The 13,842-nt window shown below is 40.3% G+C and overlaps 1 non-coding gene across 1 annotated transcript; it reads left to right on the top strand.

The window, feature by feature from the left end:
- Positions 1-5,105: 5,105 nt before the first annotated feature.
- Positions 5,106-5,208, top strand: LOC133082858 (U6 spliceosomal RNA). The gene has a single exon (XR_009699074.1). It is a non-coding gene; the product is annotated as a U6 spliceosomal RNA (small nuclear RNA).
- The last annotated feature ends 8,634 nt before the right edge of the window (positions 5,209-13,842 follow it).

The following is a 13,842-nucleotide window of genomic DNA, read 5'->3' as shown; positions in this document are numbered from 1 at the left end:
ACAGTTTGCTGAGCCCAGAGTGAGTCAGCGTGAAGGAAATTCTCAAGCATGGCCTGCCCATTATGGAACACTTATTACAAGTGGGCCCCTCCCGACCTGTGATGGTTTGGACAAGTCATGAAACTCCTAAGTTGCCTTATTTGTAGAAATAAATAAATAAACATGAACCTTTATTGAGTGCCTCACATATTAACTAATTTAGTCCGCATGACAGCCCCGAAACACAGATTCTGTTATCATTATATATATCAGCCAATCTCATTTGCAAACAGACCTCTCCCCTACAGATTGATAGGTTAAACGTGCTCGGATGCTAAGGAAAACCTTAAGTTGAGAACTAAGAAAAGTAAGTTAATTTCAAGACCCACATTTACATGTTTCAGAAGAGAAGTAAAGACACAGGACAAGACAGGGGCCGGCCCCATGGCGGCTCTGCCGCGGCCAGTTCAGCTTGACATGGGGATGGCCTCTGTCAGTCAGACTTCAGAAAAGACCCAGATCAGTTCCCGTGTATCCATACAACAGAGTGAAATGTAGTCATTAAGAACAACACTTCTGAACACTATAGTAAACCCACATTGTTCCCTCACACACACACAGACTGGAAAATTAAGGAGTACAGTTTCTAAAGTATTTATCTGGGTAGTGGAATAATGGGGTGATTTTCCCCTTTCTCCCTTCTTTCCCTCTTTTCTTCCTTTCCTTTCTTTCTTTTGGTGATATATATTGTCCAAGTTTTTTATAATTAATATCTATTACCTTTGAAATCAGAAAATAAGTTACACTTGGAAAAGAAAAACCCTGACGCACTAGAACAGATCAATATAAGCAACCCCCAGGTCATAAAGAGTTAGAACCTCACCTTAGGAGAACCATTTGAAGGGCTATGCAATTTTTATCATGGAAAAAATGAAGGCTTTGAAGGATGAGATGACTCATCAAATACTCTGAAGAGCAACCATGTAGAGGAGAGATGAGACTTTATTCCGGGTAGTTTCAGAGAGAAGACACGAGGACCAATAGATAGAAAAGGAAAAGGAGGTTCACTGAAGTTCAGTAGAGGAGGAAATACTTTCCATGATGACTGTGTGCTAAAAAGCTTGATAGGGCTCCCCCTCTGTGGAGGCACACCCCCAGATGACTATCTATAGAAACACACCACCAGGGAACTTCCCTGGCGCTTCCAATGCAGGGGGCGTGGGTTCGATCCCTGGTCGGGGAACTAAGATCCCACATGCTATGCAGCACGGCCAAAAATGGAAAAAAAAAAAAAAAAGATTAAAAAGAAACACACCCCCAGATGCTAGATGACCATTTATAGATCCTGGATGACCATACACGAAAACACACTCCCAGATGCCAATGACCATACATGGAAATATACAAACAGATGCCAATGAACAAACAAAAAAGGAACACACCTGATGCTGAATGCCCTTCCTGCCCGCAACCCTTCCTAAGAAGTGACCATGAAGTTGGCTTTCTATCCTTAAAGATACTCCTCAGTGCTGGGAGATATGTCCTAAAATAATAAGCCATAAAGCCAGTAGCGTGTCTTTAGGGATGGCAGTGTTTCATGAATATGTAGAATGCCTTGGAATCAACAGCACTGGCGACAATTAGCTGCAGCAGAGTTGCATGGTAATACTCAGCTGCTCCTTTCAACCACCTGCTTTATGGCTTCACAGATGCAGGGGATACTCATTACCCTCCCTCACAAAATGCTCTCAATTAAGAAAGAAGAAGGGGAGCTTCAAAGTGGAAGGAAGGAAACACACGATTAAAGAGGAGAAATGAGGGATGATCAAATATGGAGAACAAGGAAGACAGCAACAAATTAATACAAATATAAGAGTGTTTAGAGAACAACTGAGAGCAAACATTAAAAATTAATTTACACTCTGGCCTTTGAGGTTTATTCACCTGCCTAAACAGTCAGCTACTTTCTTAGATGCTTCAAAAACTGTCCTGAAAAAAGCCTTAAAGGTTGTTTAAATAGGAAAGAGAAAAACCAAAGCAGCTGTGATATTTATATTTTTATCACCAGTTCTCCTAGTTAGCTCTATGACCTGGAGGAAGTTACTCAATCCGTCGGAAACTCCACTTTTTCATATACAAAATGAGAATTATACCTACCTAGACTGTTGTAAGAATTAAATATCTTCTTATATGTAGGGACATACTCATTAGATGTTGAACGAATCCTAGCTTTAGTATTATTATTGTTGTTAAAAACAATTTATTTGGTCTAGAAAGGAACAATTTATTTGGTCCAAAAGGAATTTGGTCTAGAAAGGAATAATATTTTCCAAGATTCTATATGAGATAAGATTTACATATAGTAACTCTATTTAAGTCCATCAAATCTTTGAGAGTTGTGGTTGACAAACTTTTTCTGTAAAGGGCCAAACAGTCAATATTTTAGGTTTTGCAGACCTACAGTCTGTGGAAACTACTCAACTCTGCCTCGGTAGCTCAAAAGCAACTGTAGATGATATGCAAATGAATGGGCACGGCTGCGTCCCAATAAAGCTTTATTTACAAAAGCAAGCCAGATTTGGCTAGTGGGCACTAGTCAGTCTGCGTCTCAGCTAGCTAGTATTCCCAAATCACAAACAGAAAAACTGTTGCTTAACGTGCTCAAGCAACTTGTCCTGGGTCACTCAGCTCCTAAGTGGCAGGCCTGGGATCTGAATCTAGGACCATCTGCCCCAGAGGCCCTGTTCTTTCCTCCATGCTTAATCGTGTTTGGCATGGTACCTTTGCAGTCACTAAAAAGCAGGATTTATAGTTCAGAGGAGAAATTCTGCTCAACTGAACACACAGTTGCTCCATAGCACAAACCATGCCCAAATAACTCAAGTAGGACATATCAAGATTCCAGTCCTCATGCTCATTATAAAATGTACAGTCTCAAAAGGGTTTGCTGGCATTATTTCAGTGAGAAGCTGGTCTTGGTAAAAATCAAGTGAAGAATTACTACATGAATGTCAAAAAATAATTTTAACGTGAATTTTCTGGAAAACACTAGTAAACATTTTCCTGCTTGGGCTTTGATAACCCAGAGATCTGCCCCAAACATCCAATGCACTGTCACAGAGAAAGGAACTGAATGACTGATTCTTTACAGAACAAGAAATGGGAATAAGAAAATATCCATTCTTCCAATTACTTATGCTAAACATTCATTTCCTTTAAAGATGGGCCACAACGGGACTTCCCTGGCGGTCCAGTGGCTGGGACTTCGCCTTCCACTGCAGGGGGTACAGGTTCGATTTCTGGTCGGGGAGCTAAGATCTCACATGCCTCGGGCCCAAAAAACCAAAACATAAAACAGAAGCAATATTGTAACAAATTCAATAAAGACTTTAAAAATGGTCCACATCAAAAAAAAATCTTAAAAAAAAAAAAGATGGGCCACAGGCATTTACAAAGTACTTAGAGTCAGTTTTCAATTGGGTCGCAAAGAGAAGGAATGGAGAAAGAGAGAATAGCAGAAGTAACTGGAGATCTTTATCACAAATATATAGCCCAGCCATCACCCCCACCACCCCAAGATTTAGGACCCCATGCGTGGAGTCAGGCAATAATGTGGCATCTGCTCGTAGGAAGCAAAATAAGGGGAAACAAACATTTCAAGTGATTATAACTATTCCACCTTCAGGAGCACTGGTTAAAGCAGAGATTCTCCACTTTAGCACCATTGGTCCTTTGAACTGGATAAATCTTTGTTGAGGCAGCTGCCTGTGCATTGTAGGATGTACAGTAACAGCCCTGGCCTCTACCCACTAGATGTCAGTAACATCCTTCCCCCAGTTGTGACAATAAAAAATGTCTCCAGACATTGCCAACTGTTCCCTTAGGGGGCAAAGTCACCCTCACTGAAAAGTACTGGGTTAAAACATAAACCATCTGATGCTGGCTTTATCTTAACATTCAGTCAAGGAAAAAAAAAACAGGAGAGGATAAGTCCACGTGAGATCTAGTCAGAGCACCTTTCTTCTACTTTAAGGACCATGAGCGCACTCATAGCCTCACCTTTTTATTGAAGCGTAGCCATTATTTTGTAGCTTCAAACTCATCGCAAACTCATATGCACTAACTCAAATGCACTAACATGCTTTCTTGACATGTTTTTTATAGTACCAAATATCATTTGTCATTCACTGTAACAGGTTTGACATCAGCATTAATGCCCTATGAATCAACATTTTTTCCCTGATATTTTTTCTTTTTCATTCTGTTTTTAACACATTTTAAGTGATCTTGGAATTTCCAATAACGATCTTTCAAAATTTTTATCACCTCCAGCCTTCCCTAACTGAAATTCAATTTTCTGAAATATGTAATAAGAAGTAATCAGTCCTCGAGTGGCACTGATATATATACACTACCAAATGTAAAATAGATAGCTAGTGGGAAGCAGCCGCATAGCACAGGGAGATCAGCTCCGTGCTTTGTGACCACCTAGAGGGGTGGGATAGGGAGGGTGGGAGGGAGACGCAAGAGGGAGGGGATATGGGGATATATGTATACGTATAGCTGATTCACTTTGTTATACAGCAGAAACTAACACAACATTGTAAAGCAATTATACGCCAATAAAGATGTTTAAAAAAAAAGTAATCAGTCCTCAAATAAATGTCATTCTAGTGTCAATGAAAATAGTACCTTGGTCTAGACAACAACAAATGTTGGACAAGATGTAGAGAAACTGGAACTGTCATACATCGCTGGTGAGATGGTAAAATGGTGCAGCTACCTTGGAAAATAGGTTGGCAATTTCTTTAAAGTTTAACATAATTTATCATAAGACCCGGCAATTCTACTCTTAGGTATCTACCCAAGAAGAATGAAAACGTATGCTCACACAAAGACTTGTAGCCCAATAACAGCATTATTCATAATAACCAAAGAGTGAACACAACTGAAATGTTCATTAACTGGTGAACGGATAAACACACTGTGGTATTTTTTTCATACAATGGAATACTATTCAGCAATAAAAAGAAGTACTGATACATGCTACAGTGTGGATAAACCTTGAAAACATTATGCTATATGAAAGAAGCCAGACACAGAAGACCACATACTGTGCTCACTTCAGCAGCACACATACTATTAATAAAATTTGAAACAATACAGAGAAGATTAGCATGGCCCCTGCGCAAGGATGACATGCAAATTCATGAAGCATTCCATATTTTTTCAGGACAATGGCAATAATATTGTAATATATAAATGTATCAAAATAACACATTGTACATCTTAAATTTACACAATGTTACACGTCAAATGTATTTAATTAAAAAAAGACCACATACTGCATTATTCCATTTTATAAAATGTCCAGAACAGGCAAATGATAGAGATAGAAAGTAGATTAGCTAGGGCCGGGGGTATATGTTAGTGTTGGGTTTGGGGAGTAACTGCTAGTAAGTATTGAGTTTCTTCTGGGGGTGATGAAAATGTTCTAAAATTAGGGCATGGTGACGGTTGCACAATTCTGTAAATAAACTAAAAACCATTGAATTGTACACTTTAAATGGGTCAATTGTATGGTATATATATAATTTATATCTCATTAAAGCTGTCAAAAATATACATTGCATAGTTCTAGATGAAACCTTTCATGAATGGAAATTGAGGTTCACCTACCAGGCTAGAAACTTGGTTGGTAAGCTTTCACTCTTCTTCTTTTTATCAGACCTGAAAATGCAGGTCTGAACAATAAGAGATTTGTCCATACCTCTATGATCCCTTCCATTCCAACATTCTCTGCATCCTCAAAATTAATGAGACTGAGAGAGAGAGAGAGACGATATCAAGTTTTACAGGTTATGATTCCATTGCTGCTATGACATACAATGGAATCACAGATCAATTTACTCATTCATATATGTGCATACCAAATAGAAGGCAATCCTTCATTTTAGTAGATTAGGTGATAGCTACTCTCTGGATGATTCAGAAGCATTTGAAGTCTTCACACCTCAAAGAGTTCCCCTTTCTGTTCTGTCCCCAACTCCCTTAGCTTCTTTTGGCCTAGGCTTTGATTCTAATAGTTCTGTCAAATGTACACTACACAAAGTGTTTGATTAATGGATTTTGATCAAGATGGAGGGGAGATTCCAGTGGCTTGCCACAGAACCACATTGTTACCAACATCACTGAAGACATTGACTCCTCATTCAATTTGTTAGTTACTCAAGGATAGGAGGGGCAGAATATTATGTAATAGAGTGAAGATTAAAAAGTATCTCAGTAAGCTGGAACAAAGTGCTGAAACAAACAAAATCAAATTAAATAAGAATAGATATATTGTAAAAGTTCAATAAATCCATTTCACATGAACAGAATGAAGGAGACCCAGCTTCATAATCACTCATTTAAAAGAAGTTGGTGGGATGTAAATTGGTGCAGCCACTGTGGAAAACAGTATGGAGGTTCCTCAAAAAACTGAAAATAGAACTACCACATGATTCAGCAATTCCACTGCTGAATATATATCCAAAGAAAATGAAAACATTAATTTGAAAAGATACATGGACCCCAATGTTCAAAGCAGCATTATTTACAATAGCCAAGATATGGAAGCAACCTAAGCATCCATCAACACATGAATGAATAAAGAAGATGTGGAGATATATATACACAATGGAATATTACTATGCCACAAAAATGAATGAAATTTTGCCATATGCAATGACACAGATGGACTTGGATGGTATTATACTAAGTGAAATAAGTCAGAAAGAGAAAGACAAATACTGTCTGATATCACTTATATGTGGAATCCAAAAAACAAAACAAACTAGGGAATGTAACAAAAAAGAAACAGACTTACAAATATAGAGAACAAACTAGTGGTTACCAGTGGAGAGAGGGAAGAGGGGAGGGGCAAGATAGGGGTAGGGGATTAAGAAATACAAACTACTGGGAATTCTCTGGCAGTCTGTCCAGTGGTTAGGACTTGGCACTTTCCCTGCCGTGGGCCCAGGTTCAATCCCTGGTGAGGGAACTAAGATCCTGTAACCCGTGCAGCGTGGCCAAAAGAAAAAAAAAAGAGAGAGAGAGATACAAGCTACTATGTATTTTAAAAAATAAGTTACAAGGATATATTGTACAGCCTTCCCGCATGTGGCCAAAAAAAAAAAAAGAGAGAAAGAGAGAGAGATACAAACTGCTATGTATAAAATAAATAAGTTACAAGGATATATTATTGTACAGCACAGGGAATAGAGCCAATATTTTATAATAACTATAAATGGAGTATAACCTTTAAAAATTGTGAATCACTATGTTGTACACCTGAAACTTACATAATATTGTAAATCAACTGTAACTCAGTAAAATAGATGTTGTTGGGTTTTACATGCCAACAATTTCCATGTGAATGGGATATATGATTTATTTATAAAAAGAATATTATGGTAATGGCCAGCAGTAACAGAAGTATAGAATCCAGTTGACCTTTGGAGTACTGCATACAATACTGAAGGTAACATTTTAAGAGGTATATTACAGAGTAGTCATTCAACAACCGTCAACAAATAACTGAGGCAGCAGCATCAGACACCATGCTTGGGACAGGGAATATAGGAAAACACAAGAAAACAAGGTCCTTGTCCTTGTGAAGCTTGTAGGCTACCAGGAAGGCAGGCCTTGATTCAGTCATTATGAGCACGGTGAGTATTACAGAGGGAGAGGGCAGGGCTCATGAGAGCAGGTAAGGGCAGGCCTAGCCTACATGTCCTTCCACAGGAAGGTAACCTGGAATGGTGAGGGGTCGGGAAACAGTAAGGCATAGTTGAGAGGTGTAGGGATAGATAATCTAGACAAGAGAGAATTGATAGGGTGTGACTGAAGTGTAGTTATGTGGATGAAGAATCAACCAGAGGGAAGAATTAGGATCAGTAGGGAAAGATTACAAGAAGAAGACTTTCTGTGTGGATAACTTCCTCAGACAACAGAGGAGGTGACTTAATACAGTACTGCAGTGAGCTTGCCAACACAAAAAGTATTCAAGCTGATGACCTTGTGTTGGACTAGATCAGGGGTCAGCATTTTCTGTAAAGGGCCACAGAGTAAACATTGTAGGCTTTTCGGTCTACACAGTCTCTGTGGCAACTACTTAACTCTGCCACTGCATAAAGAAGAGGGTCACAGATAACATGTAAATGAATGAATGTGGCTGTCTTCCAATAAAACGGCACTTATGGACCCTGAAATTTGAATTTCATATAATTTTCACATGTCATGAAATATTCTTCTTTTGATTTTTTTCCAACATTTTTAGCTTGTGGGCTGAGGAAATACAGGCAGTGGGCCAGATTCAGCCCACGAGTTGTAGTTTGCCCATCCCTGGACAAGATGATGTTGGAGTTTGCGTCCAGTTCTGAGACTCTGAGGTTGAGTAAAACCTGACAGACATGGCATGTCTTTTTAAACTCATCATCTTTTTCCAATAATTATAACTATAGGTAACACTAACTGAGACCGAAGCATAGAGAATGTTTCACAGCAACAAACTGGTGAACTGGGATTTGAACCCAGACAGCCTGGCCCCAGAATCATTTTCCTGTATATTCTTTCAGCTGATCTATGCAACAAACCTAGAAGGTAAGCACTCTGGTCATGCCTGTGCTATAAGTGGGAAAATAGGCACAGAATTGCTAGGTAACCTACCCACACTCACAAGGGATAAGCGCTAGGAGCAGAGTTCAATCTGACCCAGCGGCCAGACACTTAGCACGCCCAGCCCCACCCCTGGCTATGAAGTTAGTTTAACAGACGAGCTGGGTTCAGCCACAGGTAAGGTCAAAATGGGCAGCTCATTGGCTGGCAAGTCTGGGAAATGGTGGTGGGCACAGCGTTGAGCCTCTGGAACTGGGGATACCGGGTGAACGTGGGAAGGCAGGAAGACTGAATACAAAGAGAATCTAGAAAAGCAAGGCAACAGTGCTGTCCCAAACTTGGGCCTAGGGGAGAGCCCTGCTTCAATTTCTCTTCTGTAAAATGAGGGATAATATTAATATTCACCAGTCTCACCCAAGGGTGTTGAGTAAATTAATTAATGCCAATACACTGCTTGAGGTGTTTAGATGGGAACAAAAAAGTCAACAACAGGGCAGTTGATTTGTATTTATTGTTGCATGTATTAAATTGTCACTCTCCTGGTCTTTGGGAGGCTTTATGAAAAAACAGCAGTATACTAATTATTCTCAGAACTATTCCTATCACCCTCAGAAAACCAAGTCTAAATGCCAGGAGGCGGTGGCGACTGAGAAGGTTTGGAGAGCCAAAGAAGTGCAATCTTTGAAGTTTCTTTACTACTTCCGTCAACCTATAATTCTGTCACAGGAAAGATGCGACCAATTTCAGCCTCCGTGTTGCCTTTTCTCTAAGAAACTGGAGTATAAACTCCCTGCGTTTAGGAGTTCTGGTCAAACGAAGGTAGTTTACTGCCTTCTAGAAGGTACCATGCTGTAGAAAGGAGAGGACTGGCCAGATGAGGCAGGAGAGCTGGCTGGGCTGAGGCCCCAGCATAGAATTTAAGTAGGACACTGATTTCTGGTTCCCTAGTCCAGGAGGCCTTCTCTGATTTCCAGGCTGAGTTGGGTGTCTCTTCTCCGTACCTCAAGAGTACCAAGCACACCTCTATTATACTACATATGCCCTTTCAAAATTGTCGATTTGCTCATCTGGTAGACTTTTTTTGTCAAGGTTTTGTCTGCAACCACTGCAAAGCTGAAGAGATTGTGGGCTCCCAGTAAACATTCAATAACAATGAACTGTCCTTTGTTTGCTTACCAGGAAAATGGGAGAACAGGATAAGAGGGTTGTTAATGTCTCTTCTGGTCTTGAGATCTGGATGAAGACCACCGTTCGAACTCCCAAATAGACCCTCATACAGGTGGTTATTCTGTGGCTTGGGGGAAAATGGGGGAGAGAATCTCAAAGGAGAAAGACATTGATATAACTAGGTCCTTCTCTTCCTATGGAACGGACATTCCCTTCTCAACTCAGCAACCAGAAGGATCCATTTTCAAAGAATGAAGCTCTTTTTTTTTTTTCTTAAAGATCTTTTTGATGTGGACCATTTTTAAAGTCTTTATTGAATTTGTTACAATATTGCCTCTGTTTTATGGCCACAAGGCATGTGGGATCTTAGCTCCCTGACCAGGGATTGAACTCACACCCGCTGCATTGGAAGGCGAAGTCCCAACCACTGGACCGCCAGGGAAGTCCCAAAGAATGAAGCTCTTATCATTCCTCTGCTCATTACCCTCCAAATGATTCCCCATCTTGCCCAGAGTAAAAGCCACAATCCTAATGTCCATGGACAGATGAATGGATAAAGAAGATGTGGTACATATATACAATGGAATACTACTCAGCCGTAAAAAGAATGAAATAATGCCATTTGCAGCAATATGGATGGACCTAGAGATGATCACACTAAGTGAAGTAAGCCAGACAGAGAAAGACAAATATCATATGATTGATATCACTTACATGTGGAATCTAAAAATAAAAGCAAAGATACAAATGAACTTATCTACAAAACAGAAACAGACTCACAGACTTCGAAAACAAACTTATGGTTACTAAAGGGGGAAGGAGGGTGAGGGAAAAATAAGGAGTTTGGGATTAACAGATACAAACTACTATATACAGAGTAGATAAACAACAAGGTCCTACTGTATAGCACAGGGAACTATATTCAGTATCCTGTGATAAACTATAATGGAAAAAAAAACAGCCACCATTCTTCCTATGACCTATAGACAGTATACTGGCTGGTCTTTTCCTCACTCACCTTTCTGACCTCTCTCCCTGGCTCACTCCATTCCAGCCTCCTTACTGCTCCTCCAATTAACCATGTACTGTTCATCCTCAGGGCCTGAACCCCTGTGGTTCCCTCCTCCTGGAACTTTTCCTCCTAGACATCCCAATGGCTTGCTCTCTCACCTTCTTCAAATTTGCCAGAATTCACCTTCACAGGCAGACTTATTCTGACCACCTTACTGGCAATCCGCAGTCTCCCTTCCAGCACTCCCCATCCTCTTTGCTGATTTATTTTTCTCCATAATGCTTGTTACCTTTCTTATACTATAAAAGTTACTTTTACTTTATAGGCTCTTTGAGTTGGTGCTTTTGTCTGTCCTCATCAGTGCTGTGTCCCAGGACCTAGAAGGCTGCCAGGCATGTAGTATGGGACTCAATGAATGTTTGCTGGATGAATGGACACAACTAAGGCAGCACAACGAGATGGGAGTGAGGCTCATGCGCCTCAAGCCCCGCTGCTTTTCCTGTTTGGCCTTTGGGCTGTTGCTCTAATCTCATGTTTACGGCCTCCTCCAGAGTTCATATTTGCTCTGCTCTTCTGCTCTTTTTCCCTTTTCAACCTGCGTCCACGGGTTGCTCCCTTTCAGGTCAGCGGGAGCTCCATCCCAAGGCAAATTAAGCAGGAGGTAAAGCAATGGAAAGGGAAAATGCCTGCATGTACTACTGGAAGGCAAAAAGCTATTATCAACAGGGAAGGCATGGGGTTGACCACTGACCTTATTTCCTGATGTGGAAAAAGGAGGCAAACGTCAATTTTTCAATCCCAGACTCTCACAAAAGCTATTTCTGAGCTAATGATGGTTAGAAAAGAAACTTTACAAATAAAACTTGAAGACACAAATCTAGCACTGTTTTCTAGGCACAGCTGGTGTTCATGGAAGCTGTCCAAACCTTGAAGTCCTATGTCCAATGGTATAATTCATTATAAGAATAAGGAAGAGGCAGTGAGGTAGAATGGAAAGATCCAGGCTTTGGATATAGGCATTTGGATTTCTTCATATGAAGAAACAAAATCATAATACCTATTTTATGAATTTATTTTCTAATGAAACAGGATATTTTAAGAGTGGCATATTATATGTACAATTATCCAATCCATAACGGGTGCTCAATAGATGTCAGCCACAGCCACTGCCATCACCACTGTCGTTGTTTGGAAGGGTTGATCTATCGAGGGGGCAGTAAGAGAGAGGAGTACCATCATGCTGAGAGAAACAGAGAAGAGGGGACATTCTATAGGTTGAAAGCTGAATCTGATTCAACTAGTTGACGGTTTCTCAAACTTGGCACAGTTGACGTTCAGGACCACATAATTCTTTACTGTGGGGGGCTACCTACGCATTGTCAGACGTTTAACATTATCCATGGCCTGTATACACTAGATACATAGCAACCCCCCAGCTGTGATCAACAAAAATGTCTCTAGACATTGCCAAATATCCCTGGGGAGGCACAATCACCCCAGGTGCAGAACCACTGATGTCTGACCAGGAAACAGGAAATAGAAAGCAGTAAAAAGCAGATCTGACTTAAAATGTTTGCAAACATACCCTTCTATATCTTTGTGCTGTTCATCTTTGTAGTTTACAGCAGAAGTTGGCAAATCATGGTCTGCAGGTCAAATCCACCCCTTGATTTTGTAAATAAAGTTTTGTCAAAACATACACATGTTCATCATTTACGTATTATCTAAGGCTGCTTTCACTCTACAAAGGCTAAGTTGAGTAGTTGTGGCAGAGGTCGTACGGCCTGCCAAGCCTAAAACATTTACTATCTGACCTTTTGCAGACAAAGCTGTCGATCCTTGGTTTACAGCACAGATGGACTCTGGAGTCAGGCTGCTTGTTTTTAAACCCTAGTTCAGCTACTTATCACCAGCACGTTTTGCAGCAAGGTCCTTGAACCTCCTGGTGCTTCACCTTCCTCATCTGTCAGTGGGGCTGATAATAATGGTGCCAAACTCCCAGGGTTGTTGTGAGGATTAAATGAATAAAGACATGGGATGTGCTCAGAACAGTTCTGCGAATGTTGTAGGCACTCAATACGTGTTTGCCATTATAATACTCTTCAAGGGGAAACAAAGAAAACATGGTGATCTTACCTTTTAAGGGACTGATTTATACATCTATAAAATCTGCCCAGAAAAGAATAAAATCTCTCACGTCTCAATAAACATATTAGTCTCTCTCCTTCAATCATCTCTCACTAATATTTGATGAGCTAATTTCAATGAAAGGAGAGAATCAAAGGCCTTTGAAAAACATGAGTTTAAAGTATCTGATGGAAAACCCAGGAGGAGAAATACAAATTTGTAGCGAAACTGATGATGGCTTTATGTACTTTCTGGCCACTTCAGATTAAGAGAGGCTATGCTTTCTTTTTTCATTGTCTCCTTCCTTGTCTTATTTTTAAACTCCTATAAAGGAAGGCTTTCAGGTAATAACATACATTCATGTGGGCCTGGATGTGTATATATCCCCATCACAAATCCCCCACCATGAGTAGAGCTGGAGCCTCATTGTACAGGAGCAAATGAAATTCTTGCCTGCCCTCTAGCATTTGCTAGGGTTGTTTCAGCTTCTCAAATTGCTGTTTATTCTCCAGGTGTCAGCATAGGTGCTTCTTTTCTCCTCATGCCCCTTGGCATGCTCTCCAGACTACTTCAAATTCCAGAAGGGCTCAGAGGACTTCACGTCTCAACCAGGCTTTTCATCCCACACCTACTGCGGCTGTTACTCAGCTCCTGCTCATGGGGCTGCCTTGTTTCCCAACCAAATGTTAAATGCCTTGTGGCAATGACCTTAACTTGTATTTCTCATGTGCATCTCCTGTTGCACTATGCTTAGAGGGGGAGTTCGTAGTAGGCACCAAACTCACTAATTAATTAAAAATTATACTGGTTACAATGCATATATTCAATAAAGGACTCACATAATTAAACCATGTATCTGCACAACCCTATGAGGTAGAAAGTACTATGAAACCAACTTA

This window comes from Eubalaena glacialis, chromosome X, assembly GCF_028564815.1.
Source record: "Eubalaena glacialis isolate mEubGla1 chromosome X, mEubGla1.1.hap2.+ XY, whole genome shotgun sequence".
In the NCBI taxonomy this organism is placed as follows: Eukaryota; Metazoa; Chordata; class Mammalia; order Artiodactyla; family Balaenidae; genus Eubalaena; species Eubalaena glacialis.
The sequence above is the reverse complement of the archived record's forward strand: the minus strand, read 5'-3'. Positions and strand labels throughout refer to the sequence as shown.